At 31.8% G+C, this 15,019-nt stretch overlaps 1 long non-coding RNA gene across 28 annotated transcripts; it reads left to right on the top strand.

The window, feature by feature from the left end:
• Nucleotides 1–4,956: 4,956 nt before the first annotated feature.
• LOC108218888 (uncharacterized) lies at nt 4,957–12,507 on the top strand. Of its 28 annotated transcripts, none has more exons than XR_010291212.1 (16): nt 4,958–5,282; nt 5,535–5,755; nt 5,932–6,012; nt 6,339–6,688; nt 7,094–7,157; nt 7,450–7,512; nt 7,662–7,779; nt 8,093–8,145; nt 8,985–9,060; nt 9,251–9,296; nt 9,372–10,283; nt 11,092–11,229; nt 11,306–11,485; nt 11,602–11,709; nt 11,792–11,902; nt 12,014–12,507. It is a non-coding gene; the product is annotated as an uncharacterized LOC108218888 (long non-coding RNA). The 28 variants fall into 28 exon arrangements; XR_010291215.1 differs by having other exon boundaries at nt 4,959–5,282; nt 9,394–10,283; XR_010291214.1 differs by having other exon boundaries at nt 4,960–5,282; nt 8,093–9,060; nt 9,394–9,443; nt 10,177–10,283.
• Nucleotides 12,508–15,019: the final 2,512 nt, after the last annotated feature.

Raw genomic sequence — 15,019 nt, 5'->3', positions numbered from 1 at the left:
TTTTAACCGGAATATCAGCTCTTCAAAAAATATTATTTAAGACTTCTGAAACGTGATTGTGTGTTTTTTTTATAATGGAAGACATGCTACCAAATATATTCGTGCAACTCATGTAAATTTTTATATTCAAATTTATCACGAATGGCCTTAAATATAAATACAGGTGTCTCTGAATATTAAGTTTAGGAGAATTTATACCATACATATCTCTTGTGCGTCCATATCATGTATATAGATTATTTATGTGTTGCCTGCCATGAGCCATCGGTATTGTTACTGGTTGACTATGCGGGTGTTTGGGAGCTGTGATTCAGGACTTAAAAGCTGAGAAGTGGGCTTTCTCTTTTCTTATGGCCGTTTGGCAGACACTTGCAGCGCTTGATTCAAGAAGGAAAAGCTCGGAAAAATAAGCTACAAAACGTAGCTTCTTTTGCACCTCAACTTATTTCCATCAACTTCTTTTTAACACAAAACCATATATCTCCCGCGTATAAACCTTTTCTTTCTTATTTACTATTAAATACTAATATCACTTTCTAACCAGATGTGAATAATTATAAAATTTATAATATAGTAAATATATATTTGTTTTGTCAAAAAAAATATATTTTTGTTAATAAATAACTAAATATTAAACTACAACTGATTTTTAATCCGATTAATCCTAAATCGGGATTTTAACCGATTAGGTCCGATTTCCGATTTTTATAACACCGCTTGTGACAAAAAATAAAAATTATGAATATCTCCCATATTATGCAGAAGAAAACAAATATCTTTCAAATTTAGATTATTCCTGTACAAATCATTTATTTATAAATTAATTGAAAATAATAATTTTCAGACTAACTTATAAGTTAAGTTATCCAAACACTTAAAAAACTTATAAAACTTATAAGCCACGGTATCCAAACACTTGTAAGAGCTTATAAGTTCAAACCAACTTCTCACTTATAATCCACTTCTTTATTTTAAGCAATAAGTCACTTCTTTTAAGCCCAGCCAAACGGCCCCTATATATGTGTTTGGCCAAATATGTGTGTGTGTATATTTAGCTTTCCACTCTTCAAAAAAATTTGAAAAATTTGATATCCATTTGAAATATTTGCACTCGGTCATATCTAAGATAAATCGAATATTATTCGTATTTAGTATAAAACGGACATTATCTGTATCCGCATCTAAATCCGATAATTCCGAATACGGGTATGGGCATTATTCGTATATGATAATATCTGAATTCGAAATTAGATATATATATATATATATATATATATATATATATATATATATATATACTCCCTCCGTCCTGTTGATTTTTTACACCACTGTTTGACACGCTTTTTAAGACCTCTTTGTATAATATAGTCCCATGATGTTTTATTTCAAAAAAAAATCTAAATGAAAGTTTAATGTTTAAACTTTTATTTAGAAAAAAAAATATTGTAGAACTATACCTTATAACAGTCTCAAAATACATGCAAACAGTGAAGGTTAACAAACCAATGGACGGATGGAGTATATAATATAATATGTATATATATATTTTTTTTGAAACTAATATAATATGTATATATAATATCAGTATATCACCCTATATATATAATATTCATTAGTTTATAATGCGTGTATTATAGTGTGTATTTATATATGTATAAAATAATATATCACAGTCTTATCAATGAAAATATTTTTAAAAATTTTATGAATTTTATCATTGGCATTGCATACCCAATTTTATACAGTATTCGGTCCATTACTGGTAATTATCTTCATTTTTTGCCATTCTCTTGAACTCGGGCCTTGTTCCCTGTATAGTTGTATCTAATTGATATTAGGCCTGATTTCTAAAAAATTTTGTTAGATTCTTGCATTGGTTTTAGTCTGGGCCAATATAGGAGAGCCCAACTATGGGTTATGTGGGTCCGATTGGCCCGTTTCGAAGCTTGATAGGGGAGCTACAATAAATGTGATCATGTGATTTAAGACGGGAGCTCAAATATTTTTACTTTTAATACAACAAAATCGAATGTTTTTTTGAAAATGTAAAAATAAATTTAAAATGGGAGCTAAAAATATATATTTTTTTTTGTTTTTGAATTTACACATTAATCTTGATGAAAGCACGACCATGCTCATTTTGTTTTCAACAATGCAACTACATATTCCTCCTTGACGTAAAACCAAGCTAAGGGCGTGTTCGCCTCCATATTATAAAATAATAAAAGGACCTGATCTTAAGAAAATATCGATTCATATTTATTTTTGGATTTAATATTTGTGGGATATTTGATTATTTTTTTAATATAAATGAATATTTAATTGCAAAACTGAAAATATTTCTTATAAGAATGAAAAACCTACATAATAAAAGTAAGATGAATTAGACGGGTGGAAGACAATCTTAGATTTCATATTACCGATTCAAACAAACACATATTTGATTTCAGAAATGAATACATTTTTACAAAAACAGAAATTTTAAATAATAAATATAAGATAAATTAAACTGGGACCGTCTTCGGTTTGATATTACAGAATCAAACAAATAAAACTCTTTGGGGAGATAATCAGGGCCGTAAATCGATACGGGCTATCCGGTGTCCCGGCTCATATCCGGTTCGAAAATATGATACATGTTTTATACCCGTTTTGAAAACGATCCAAATCTGACGGAAAAATCAAGCCCGTATAATATATGATCCCGGATCTGAGCACACCTGTGCCCGCTCAGATTCGGTCTCATATAATTTTTCATAATATGATCCTACCCGAATATGATCCACGGTTTATATTCGATTCAAACTCATATACATATTATATTTTAAATCCATCACATTTGTAAGTACATAGTCATCATTTTATAAAATTTTAATATCTTATTTAAGTTTATGTCTTCATAAAATGTGATTTATTTAATGTGATCATGCTTATTATCTTCATATACATTTAATAAAGGATATATACCAACATATAACTATAAGTTTTAATTTAAATTATTATATTTTATAATATTATTTTTACTTAGCCTAAATGATAATTATTTGAATAACAGAATTAATAATGATATTTAATGTTAATGGATCATATATGGCTCATATTCGATGGATTATAAACTACCCGTTAAAAAATAGAAAATACGATACCGGATCATATTCGGTTCAGATCCGAATCTCAAATACCAGGGATCGGTTTATATCCGAATAAAACGATCATGAACTCAAATCTGAAAGCTAAAAATTATATGATCTGGTACTCGAGTAGAGGAGTACCCGGGATCGCCAGGATATTTTACGGTCTTAGAGATAATACGAAAAAGGCCGGAACTCGAAACTATGGTAAATTGTAGAGTGTGAACGGAAAAAATGAAGATGACATGATCCTGCGGTAAGCATGACGTGACAAGGAATATTGATAGTGGGGACCATGCAAAAAGAAACAGCACAACATGGGTTGATGGGGATAATGTAAGAAAGTGACAAAAATAGGAGACACCGCGGGGGCTTTTCGAAATTAAAAGTGGCGGTGATTGACAGAGACATGTTCAGATGACAGGAGACACGTCACTGCTCATGCAATATCCTGACCGTTGAATATAGGATGAAGAGACCTGTAGCAGCAGTAGTCGTAACAAAATAGCGGTACAAGAGAAGCAGCAGGATGTACAAGAGTGTCTGTGATGTCAAAACAAGCCTTTCCCCACAACTGCACAAGTCGGCAGGTAGGTACCGGTTTTTGCCTACCCCTAGATCTCCTCCGGCCATCCCCATTTTATTCTATCCCACCTGGCACCTGCAATAGATTTCGGATAAATTTTAATTTTAATTTATACAGTAAGTGATTAATTTTTTAATATTTTAAAGTATTAGAGAAATTTATTATCAGAACTGTTATAATGTCACAGTCGGAGTCATGAATACTTCCGTCGTCCAATTCTAATAATCTTGTTGGTCAAAAAATGAATCAGCGATATTTATTTTCTTTTATATCAAAAATTCAAAATAAATTTTATATACTCGCATTTACTATGACTATGACTAGCTTACACAACTTTTAAAATATGATAATAACATTTTTTTCTTGTAAGGATGATAATAACATTTTAACATGGATGACTTTTAGATATATTTTCGTATAATTATGATGATCAAAATCAGAACAACAAATCATGTTATATCTTAGCATATGTAGAAGTTGCAAAAAGAAGACTATATGGAAACGGGCAAAGGCAATATTTTTAGGCAAATAATAACTAGGATATGGATGAATGTCAAAAAAATTTATGCTTGATAGTACAATCCTGGTTTTTCAAAAGAAATTTAAAATTAATTTCGGAGTTGTTGAACAATTATAGGTAGCAAAACATAAGAGCAAGTCCAATATGCTACATAAATGAGTTTTTAAACTCATATTTAGATAATATGTCGAAAAAATGCACTCCAACATTATGTTTGTGGCTACCTAAATCACTACACATCCTCAAATCTTCTGACCATTACTTATTTTTAGGTAACCTTTATTCATTAGTTGTTTAATAATAATATTTTAATATTATTATTAAAATAATGTTAAGGGGACAAATATAGGGTTTGCTATTAGGGTTGACACTAGAACTACATTATCTAAATTATTAAGACTCACTATCATCCATTATTTTATATTATTAATAAGTAATGAGATAAGTAACATAGTTATCCAAACAATTTTAATAACTTACGAGTCAAGTTCACTTATCACTTATAATTCATTTTTTTACTTTAAGCAATAAATCATTTTTTTTAAAGCAACGCCAAACGGCCGCCATACTCTCAATGTTAAGTTCATTTTCTTGAATTGTTGAAGATACTAAATAAAAATCAGTTCCTGAGAAAAAAGAGTATTCCTTTTAAGTTGAAATTTGTATCTAGCTAACCGTTAAAAGTTTTGCTTTGGAAATAAATATTGACATGGAATGTAATATTTTTTCTAAAGGCGATTATACAGAGGTTTTCACGTGTAATCTGAACATCTATATCTATATCTATATCTATATCTATATACTCTTAATACATGCTAGTGAAGCCCCAAAAATACTCCAAAAAATACCCATCAGTTTGCCTGATCCGTTAACCCGTTAACCCATTTACCCGTTTCTGTTTTTTCTCTTGGATAATTGATCGTGCTGCTCCCTTATCTCCCACGTCCTATTTCAAAATTTTGAATTCCAGATATTGCAAAACCATCTTCAAGCTTTATGGATATCTCAGCAATCTTCTACCATTGATGTATACAACAATCTTCAGGTCGTGGTTTTTATCCCCTTTTTGTGTTTTTGAAACTGTGTTCTGTGTATATGTTTTTCGAAAACACATGTAGTGGTCATAATCTGTACAACACCAATTGCAGGAATGAATCGAAATATCAAAAATAAGGGAATTATGATATTTACATAGTAGTTATCTTTAGTTCTTTGGGGACATTTTTGACTCCTGTTACGGGTATTGTGTTGTGTGTATGTGTTGGCCTTAAAACATGTGTTGTATCATGATTTACAGTAATGAAGCGAGGTTTTGATACAATTGCAGAATATGAGTCAACGGGTATCAGGTTATCCACAGAGCATTTCAAATTTGTATCTTAATGTCGTGCTAATATATCCTAAACGGATTGATTGCATGATCAAAGAAACGGGCATGGAACATCTCTGTTAGGAGATGTATACATCCATGTAAATATGTCTCCAACGAGAAATCCGTGCTAGGAGTCCCATTCACAGGTTTGTTGATGATGTAAATTTTATGTAGTCTACATGTTTGATGAAATTTCTTACCGAGTTTTGTTAAAATTCAAATCCACCTTTCAATTATATGGATATACATGGTCATACGTGTATATTATTTTGGAGCTTTGATTGTTGATCATCTTTTAATTTAAGTTCTTATTGTTCTCAAGCATCTTTTTTGCCAGCAAAAGGAATCATCGAAGACTGGGAATATGTACAAGCATCTTATCTCAGTCATCTGCTTCTATTCAGTGTGTTTCTTTCTCGGTCCTTTCATTACCTCAAATATATTGTATATGCACAATTCAATTTACATGTCGGCATATTATCTCATTGACTTATTCGAGAATCTGAATGTGTTATGGATTTTCTCATTAACATGTGTGAATGTGTATTGGCGGCCATGTGTATCAGGTCTTGATACATTACATTTGTACTCTGGGCAGTTAGGTTTAAATCTTCAATAATCAATATTTGTAGATTACTTAAAAATTAATGCATATATATTCCTAAGTGTATTCTTCAATTGTTTTGTGTTATTATTATATCTAAATATCTTTTTCTTATTTTATTGTAGTGTATGAGGACAATCCGCTGTTTTTTGCTCATCAAGACTTTAATAAAGTCGGCAAGTTCAAGCAACCTTTAGCAAGTAGCATGGTTGATATCGTCACTAGCTCCTGTCCCGGATATCATTATGATTGTGAACAAGTAGTCACACTGTTTAGTTGGTTCAATTGTTGGCGCTGCAATTGGTTGATGGATAAATTTCAGATTTGGGCAAAAGAAATCAATCTTGCTACCCTATGTGCCATTTTTTGCTGGCGGTAATTAATCCTTTTGTTGGCCCAAAGATGATTGTACATTATGGAAGAAGAAAATTTGTAGGTTCAGGATTTAAAAGCTACCGGATGCTTCGTAACCATGGTACTTCCCCAACATTTTTGTCCTCTATAATAAGTTTGCCTATAGTGGTATGTCAAATAGTGAAAAGATTAAAATTGCAATTCATTGATAGGTTTGTAAAATGGTGTTGTATAGTATACTAAATAAAATATTTAATGGTCTTAAATTTAGGACTCATGTGGCATAATAAAACTATAATGGGACCGAGAAATTCTTGGTGATACATAATGATATAGATGTTAAAAAGAATGGATACAAAGTGTAGGATCAGCGTAACATAAGTGTTTAGAGTGAAGTGTTTATAATTTTATATGCTCGGGGAATACTTGGATTTGAGTCAAGAAGGCATGGAGATATTGATAAAACATCAGGATTTAACAGAAGCAACAATTTTTTAAGGAGAAGCATGATGAATTCAAGTTACAGGTTTTTGCAGGTGAATTCAAGTTGCAGGTTTTTGCAGGTGAATTCAAGTTAAAGGTTTTTACAGGTGAATTGATTTGCATTTGGATAAAGTATGTTTGTGTATTTCTGATCCTCTGTTTTAATGATATTGATTAGTTTTTAGTCTGGTATTGGGAGGTCTAATATGATATGACTGTATACTTTGTTTCCAATGTATTCAATTTCATTTTTATATAATTTTGGAAAAAAGAATCATCCTCATCTATGTCTAATACATGAAATCCTTAGTTTGATTTCTATCCATAAAATCCATACTTTTAGCATGTCATCACTTAAAATTTTTCAGTAGTTATGTGATTTTAAATTTCATTTGCCAGTTGTTTCAACAGGTAGTACTAAACAATGGGCTAAACCAGATTATCATTTGGACAGTCAAAGTAGTAAGCCAATTTGCAGTATAGTTGTTTGTCGATGCTAATGTTTTAGACATTTTAGTTTTTGAATATAATTAGCTTTTGATAATTGTTGCAATTATTTTCCGATTGATTCATTACATCATTCTTTACCTATTCAAGTTTTTGTTTTGCAGAATTATGGAACTAGGAAAAGAGAAGTTATAGAACTGTGAGAAAGCTGGTGGGATGGTACAAAATCTAATCATTTGCTTCAAATTCGAGAGCGAAGCAGTGTGCAAAAAGATTTTTCAGGTTTACTTTTCTTTCTTTCCTCATTCTTTTATTTCAAGCAATATATTCTTCATTCCTTCAAGCACTATATTTTTTGATTTAAAATTGTCCCTTCTCTAACTATTTATATAAATTCTGGCTATTTTGGTCTTACCGACACAATATCGTTTTCAATTTGCCTTTTATACAGTTACACACAGTTAATGATTTTAAGAAGATTTCCTTGGTTACTGCTTGAGATATTTTGATCACACGTGGTATTATTCTGTATTGTCTTATCATTGATGCCCGGATTGTAGCTTTTAACCTCTGGTCGGACACACTGATATTTCAGGTGTTTGTATGGATTCTAATCACAATCCTGCGGTGAATAGCAAAATGAAACGGGTACCATACACCAAGAAGACCTGCTCTGTCTTTATTGTTTGTGCTTTGCTCTATTTTCTTACTGAAGCTAATAACTGGTACACTCTTTATGTACACACACGAATCACAAAATATGTGGTACCCCTTTTGGATCTCCCTAGGCCTTCTGACAAATTTGGACAGGGTAAAATTGGCTCAATACATCTAATCAAAATCTTAAGAATGGTTTCATTGTATTGGACCAATTTCACAGGGTAAAAATATTATTGAACCAATTTTAGATTGGGGGAGTACATGAAGTAAATGGCAATGATCTCATTTTGCATAAACTCCCCCCTGTTACACTCCAACAAGTCCCCTTCCCCAACCTAAATAGCTGATCACCCTTCCTTTATATTTTTGTTTGGCTAATACAACAATGTGAATAGAGTCTAATTCAGTACCAATCATCCAGGCCTACAAACTGTCATAAGCTGTTACATTCACTTAATAAAGAAATAAGATATGAATTGATATAGAAGTATAGTTTATAACACTGGCAAGTATTTCAGGAACAAAACTCAGTAGTTAAACATTTACTTAATACAATTCACAAAATGCATATGATTCAGTATTCAAAAACTTTGCCAGCTGAAATGGTCTTCTTTTAAATACACAAGCACACACGTTATCGAAATACACCCTAGCAATATGCATGACAAAGTTCATAACTTTGCAGAGTGACATATCTTAAATTTAAAAAATTGACACAGACCGGGTATAGAGCTGGTAGATAGACTAGAGAAACTTTCCATAGACCTGAAAGTGTATGTAAATTTTTGCATCTACTAAATATAGTTTCAAGTTCTGCAAATTGGCAGGGCACGAGCTGTTGTTGAAAAGAACCAGTACCTCCTCTTCGTACTTCTGGCAAGAATATGTCGACAAGATTTGCAGGTTTTATTCTGGATTTAATTTATTTTGATTTTTTTAAATAATTTGTCATGTATGATTTCTAATCTATGGTTTCTATAATTGATACGTCGTAAAGTGTTTGTTAGAACGCCTGAACTAAATTGTTTGTTCTGTTTGATCCATTTAATACATTTTCTAATTCTAACATGTTCATTATCTATTTGTGTTTCAGGTTGATTTTAAAATAAATCAATGAAGATTTTATAGTGAAATGACAGGTATTAACAACCAGTTTTATGATTGATTTTCGCATTACATTATAGTTTCCGGACGTATTTATTTTCAAGATGCAGCAATCTTGGTCTTACTTTCTAGAAAGTCTCGGAGATTCGAGGAGGTGTTTGTGGCATGTTGTTGGGGTTCTGGTGAGCATACTAGGTTTGGTAGTTCTGCAGTCAGCTTTGGTATCTTGCTGAGTCATTTTGGGTGGTTATTAGTTCTGGTACAGCCTTGGTATCTTGCCGAGTATTTTATTTTTTGCTGAGGGTTAAGTGCGGTTGTGAATGGTATTTTTCTGTTAATTGGGTTCAGGACCTGTAAGTATTGCTGTACCTTGGCTTCCCATATTTTTATTCTCAATCATTTAAGCTGGCCAGGTTGTATTGGGATAGTAGTTCAGTGGTTATATAATATTTGCCTACTTTGGATTGTCTGGGACTTATTGTGTGGGTCATTGGTATTGCTCAGAAGTGATCAGTGCATGGTCAGAGTGTTGTGTGGTAGATTCAATTATTTGGAATGGTTGGGGAGGGTGCTGTTATCTCTGGCCGGAAGTTTTTAGTTTTATTTGGCTTGCTTTTTATTTTTTTATACGTTGGAGGACATGCATATTTATTTTCTATAGTTAGTTGGTTGTTTTGCCTCTTTGAGTTTGTTATTCGAGGTTTTGTTTTCCAGATAGGAGTCCTCTCTTTGTATTTTTTTCTCTCTATGTTATAAAATTTATACGAGGTGCCGCCCTTATTTACCGAAAAAAAGAGTATGCGTTTGATTACTGTTGTAGAAATTAATATTGTATGTGGCGTTATTCTGTACTTTGTTATCATCCATGTCGGGATTCAAGATTTTAATCTCTAATTTGTTGGATTGATTTTACAGGTCTTGGTATGAACAACAAAATGAATTAGAATGCTATCTCCGTCCTTAAACGAAGATATTATTGCATCTTGACTTTCTCGGAACCGGAGGAAGTAGTCAATATAAAGGTACATCTCAATCTAATATAAGTAGCAGTCCTTTTTACTGATCATACAACTTGAGTTCTTTTACTTGCAAGATCAAGGGTCCCAACAGTGATTCCAAAAGCGTATAGGACAGAAGGATCTATAGAGGTTTACCATAATATGATCAAGATTTCAGAATTTGGTTCTGTATCTAGGTCTAAAGCATAGGCTGCGACTAGAATATGAATACAGTACTTGGTTTAAAAAAGTAAAAGGTAATGAAAGTACAAATAGTCGAATAATATCAAAAAATGGTGAAAATATAAATCCCAATATCCCAATTTTTAGACCGGAAGATGTAACCAAGATTGTCTCTGTTTTTTACAATCTCCAGAGGTAGTGTCATTTACTTTAGTATCAAAACCTCACCACCGATATCTTATATTCTTTTACAACGATCATATTCCAATTTACAATGTTATAAGTGTGGCACATTAGCTATAAAGAGAATATTTTTCAACGGTCTTTAGCTTTAAAGAGAATATTTGGGCACTGCTAAGCCTGGATTAGCTTTACAAAATAATGACTTAGTTGCAAAACTACAGATGTCCTGGCTCAAACAGGTAAATCAGGTTCTGGTATTAGAGATGAGAAGCATAACAACTTAGCCCTAATGTTCATCATCTGATAGTTAGTGTTCATTTGGAACTGTACAGTTGAATTTCTGTAAATATGCTATATTATTAGTTATGAACAAGGTATAAAGGTTCATTAACTTGACAATAAAATTCTGTAAATTTTTGATACGTTCCTGAGTATAATTTCCGTTAACACATGTATTTTTCGTCAGAATAAGCATATTCTGGGGTATTTGACAAATATGAGTGCGATTGTGCGGCGGCCAAGTTACGAGGTCGTGGTCCAGGTGCCAACAATATGGGGGATTCCCAACAACCGGTGCTTGCTCATCACAAAGATCCATTAGTTGGTAATTTTTTTAAGGTTGTTTAGAAGCATCATGTATATTTCCAAAATTCAGGGAGGTTATTTCATATCACTTGCAGCTCCTAGGCGTAGAGGTAGACGTCCAGGAGTTGAGAAACTTCTGGCACAGAGATTTGGCGAGGAAAGTGGCAACACAATAAAGGATCAGACTTCTGCAGAAGATGGCAACATTTAAATCACAAAGATGTGGCAAATTCTGGCAGTATAGGTGATAGGAAGTTTTTTACACTGATTTGCAGGTATATATAATCACTTTATCTTTTATTGAGATTCCTATTTCTAAAGGTTTATTCCAACTCATGGTTCCAGACAAATTTCGGTTTAATGACACTAGCTTTCTAAAATATCAACTTAGCAAAAAAATGTGGAAATAATGACAAGAGCAGAGTGAAAGGGATGAGTTAAAGCACCTCTTCTTATATAAAACACATCAGACATTGATAATATAATTCTGCCTCTGGGGGTAAGCACGTTGCCTGAACTCATTTTCAAATTGATTATATTCTCTAACCATCATGGTATGTACTAATATTCCTTGCATCCAGGTGTTAGCCGTATTGGTCGCGGTCATGTTAGTGGTAAAAAATTCAATGTTATGTATAATAGTGACAAGGAGAACAGTCCAGCGTCTATGGATGTTTGTGGAAAATCAGAGGGTAAGTTATATGTTTAATGTATTTTTTTTCGGACATAAATATAATTAAAGGGATCGCAGCAACACTCCTCCAATGTAGAGGATACTGAATTCTATTTTATGTTTAATGTAGTTTCTGCTGATCAGGAGCAGGTAGTGATAGTCTGTTAGTAGATCAAGCTAAGCAGAAGAAGGATATTTAGGTGGATGTGACTATGTGGTCTGTAGATGATATTTTGGGTGATAAAGTTAAAGAGTGTGAGTTTAGTGGCAGTAAGCTGCATCCTGAAGAATTAACAATAATGGAGCAAAGGATTGAAGGAGGAGAAAAATGTGAAGCGAGTGCAGAACAGATTGATCTGTGTCGAAAAGGAGTACATGTCAGAGCTTGATGAAACGAATTATTTTATGATGCAGGGGATTGATCAACAGGTGCAAGGTGGTGAGTGTACAGGGTGGGAGTCTGATGACAAGGAGAACAAAGACAAGCTGCTGATTTGATTTTAGCAAGTTTCTCATCTTCTTTGTAGTTAAAATGATATAATTTTTAATAAATTCATTAAAATATTGTTAATATCACAATGATATATTATTTATCAATTATTTGTCTGAAAGATGTTTATTATATTTATCACAGTCTTAGCTTGCTAAATTTTAATGTGTTATTTTCGTTATACAACGAATATTTTTCGAAATTACACTCTCATATGAAAAACATAATTTCAATACAATTATCAGCTATATTTTATTAGATTCTACTTTTTTCATTTTTTTTAATATTTAATATTCAGATTTTGAATAGATAATCTTATTTATCGATAATATACAAGGTCTTAGCACGTATAGCGCGGGCATAAAAGTTCAATTTTACACTTGCACCGAATAATATACCATCTTCTAAATTTTGTGAGGATAAAAAAAGTTATAATTTTAACCGAATAATATACCATCTTCTAAATTTTGTGAGGATAAAAAAAGTTATAATTTTTTATGAGGGTCTTAGCACGCGTAACACGAGCATAATTGATTTGATAGCAGTTAAAATAATTTGTAAACAGATTTTTTTATCAATAGTCTGAATAAGTATAAATTTTTATTTTTTCGAATAGATTATTACAGCTCTAAAATCACTATAGATGTATACGAATTATTCATAATAAAGAGAGTAATCATGGTCATCCTTACTTAGGTAATAGCTGATAATAATATTAAAATTTTGCATTTTAAGCAAATACACAATTTTTTATTTTATTAATTGTTAAATAAATTTTATTGGGAGCTCGCGTAGCGCGGGCATAATTCCCTAGTGTTCTACAAATGGTGATGATGTATATAGGTTGATTTGGTCAACATTCCGTGCTGATCGTGGATTATTAGTAAGAAAATGGGGGATCGGACGGCTGTGAATTGTTGATACGTTAGTCGCAGTTCACAAAATTCGAGAGTCTCCGATCAGATTACGAAGCTGGAGGGCCAGGACGGGGTAGTCGGGTCACGTAAGAAAGAGACATTACAGTACGGTCAGGTACAGCAAGCCCACTCTATTTGACTCTTTCAAATTTGTGCAAGTTGCAAACACATCTCATCGTAATAGGAATATTGTAGATATAAATATACAACATGTCCGGAAATTACGTTACATAGTTGAGTGAGTTGTAAAATCACATATTATGGGGTCGTTTTGGCCAGTTTAAAATAAATAATTTTTTATTTAAATCAGAGCCTGACAAAAAAACAAAAAAAAATAAAATAAAAATGAGATGTGAATAAGTTAATGAAATGTTTAGATAAGAAGAATTTATGAAAGAAAAATTAGATTCTCAGTTTTTTAAAAATACTTCTGCTTTTGGCAAAAAAAAAAAAAAAAAAATACTTCTGCTTATTTATACAAACGGGTCAAAAAAGCAGAAGCGAGAGCTGGAGCAGCTTCCGGGAAACAAACACCCCCTGTAATATCCGTTTATCATAATTTCGTCCGAACCCCAAACAACGTGGTCAATTGCGGTAAAGTTACTTCTCAAGATACTATATGGCGTTGATGTTGCAAACATAACACTTTTTTTGTATAAAACAGGAAAAAAATATTTGATAAATCTAAAAATATTTTTTCAAACAACAATTTTTAACTGAAAAGCTACTTGTAGATAAAGCAAGTTGAAAACTGTTACAAACCTCATCAAAATATTATTTCTTTAAATTATAACTCAAAATAAGTTTTGTATCAAAAAATTTACCAAACAGTTATCTGCATTCTACAGCCACAATTTTTTTACAAGCACTTATTCTAACAGCACATCAACTTGTAATAGTACTCTCAAACAAATTCCAGATATAAATTGTAAAGTACAAGTTAATCACAAAACAAATAGACACTTGCCCATCCCAAAAAATATATTTGTAAGTTATAAAATTCCAATTATTAAAAAGGAAAATTGAGAAACTTAAGCTATAAAGGAAATGAGTGAACAAAATTATAGTAAATTTTTGATAAGTTAATATTGATAAATAAATAAAGAGTTTGTCTAGTGTGTGCTCATGAGCACATGCTAAGTACGAAAACTTATAAATTTGATGTGTTTTCATTGGTGTGGTTGGTGTGAATGCAATAGGGTCATCACTATTAAAGGAGTGTAAGCCAATCAAAATATAAAAAAACTATCAAATTTTGTGCTTATTGCGTGTCCATGTACACACACTAGAAAAATCTATAAATACATATATATTACATTAATATTTATTTTTAATTTCCCCGTAAAATCTAACGGGATTCATCATATTCAAAAATAAATACTTGTGATAAATGAATAACTTTCTCGGGACGGAGATAATGATATAGGCATATCTGAATCGATCATTTTGATTAAAATAAATTTGAACTACTCCTATTTTGAAATGGATGTCAACAATAGGTCATGCTGATTCAACTTATTTTGACAGTCCTCGGATTTATAAAATAATACATCAACGTACGAGACAAAAACGCAGCTTGTCACAATTCGAGATTTACTTTAATAATAATTAATTAAGTAAACGCTGACAGATGACCATTTATCTGAAATATTATATATCCAGTTGATTTCGGTGTGGACTTATTTTCCGGAATATATTTGTTAAGTATAAAGAATAGTACAACATGGTT

The sequence above is a fragment of the Daucus carota genome, chromosome 4 (genome assembly GCF_001625215.2).
Source record: "Daucus carota subsp. sativus chromosome 4, DH1 v3.0, whole genome shotgun sequence".
NCBI lineage: Eukaryota > Viridiplantae > Streptophyta > Magnoliopsida > Apiales > Apiaceae > Daucus > Daucus carota.
Note: the sequence above shows the minus strand (reverse complement) of the source record. Positions and strands in the feature narration are given on the sequence as shown.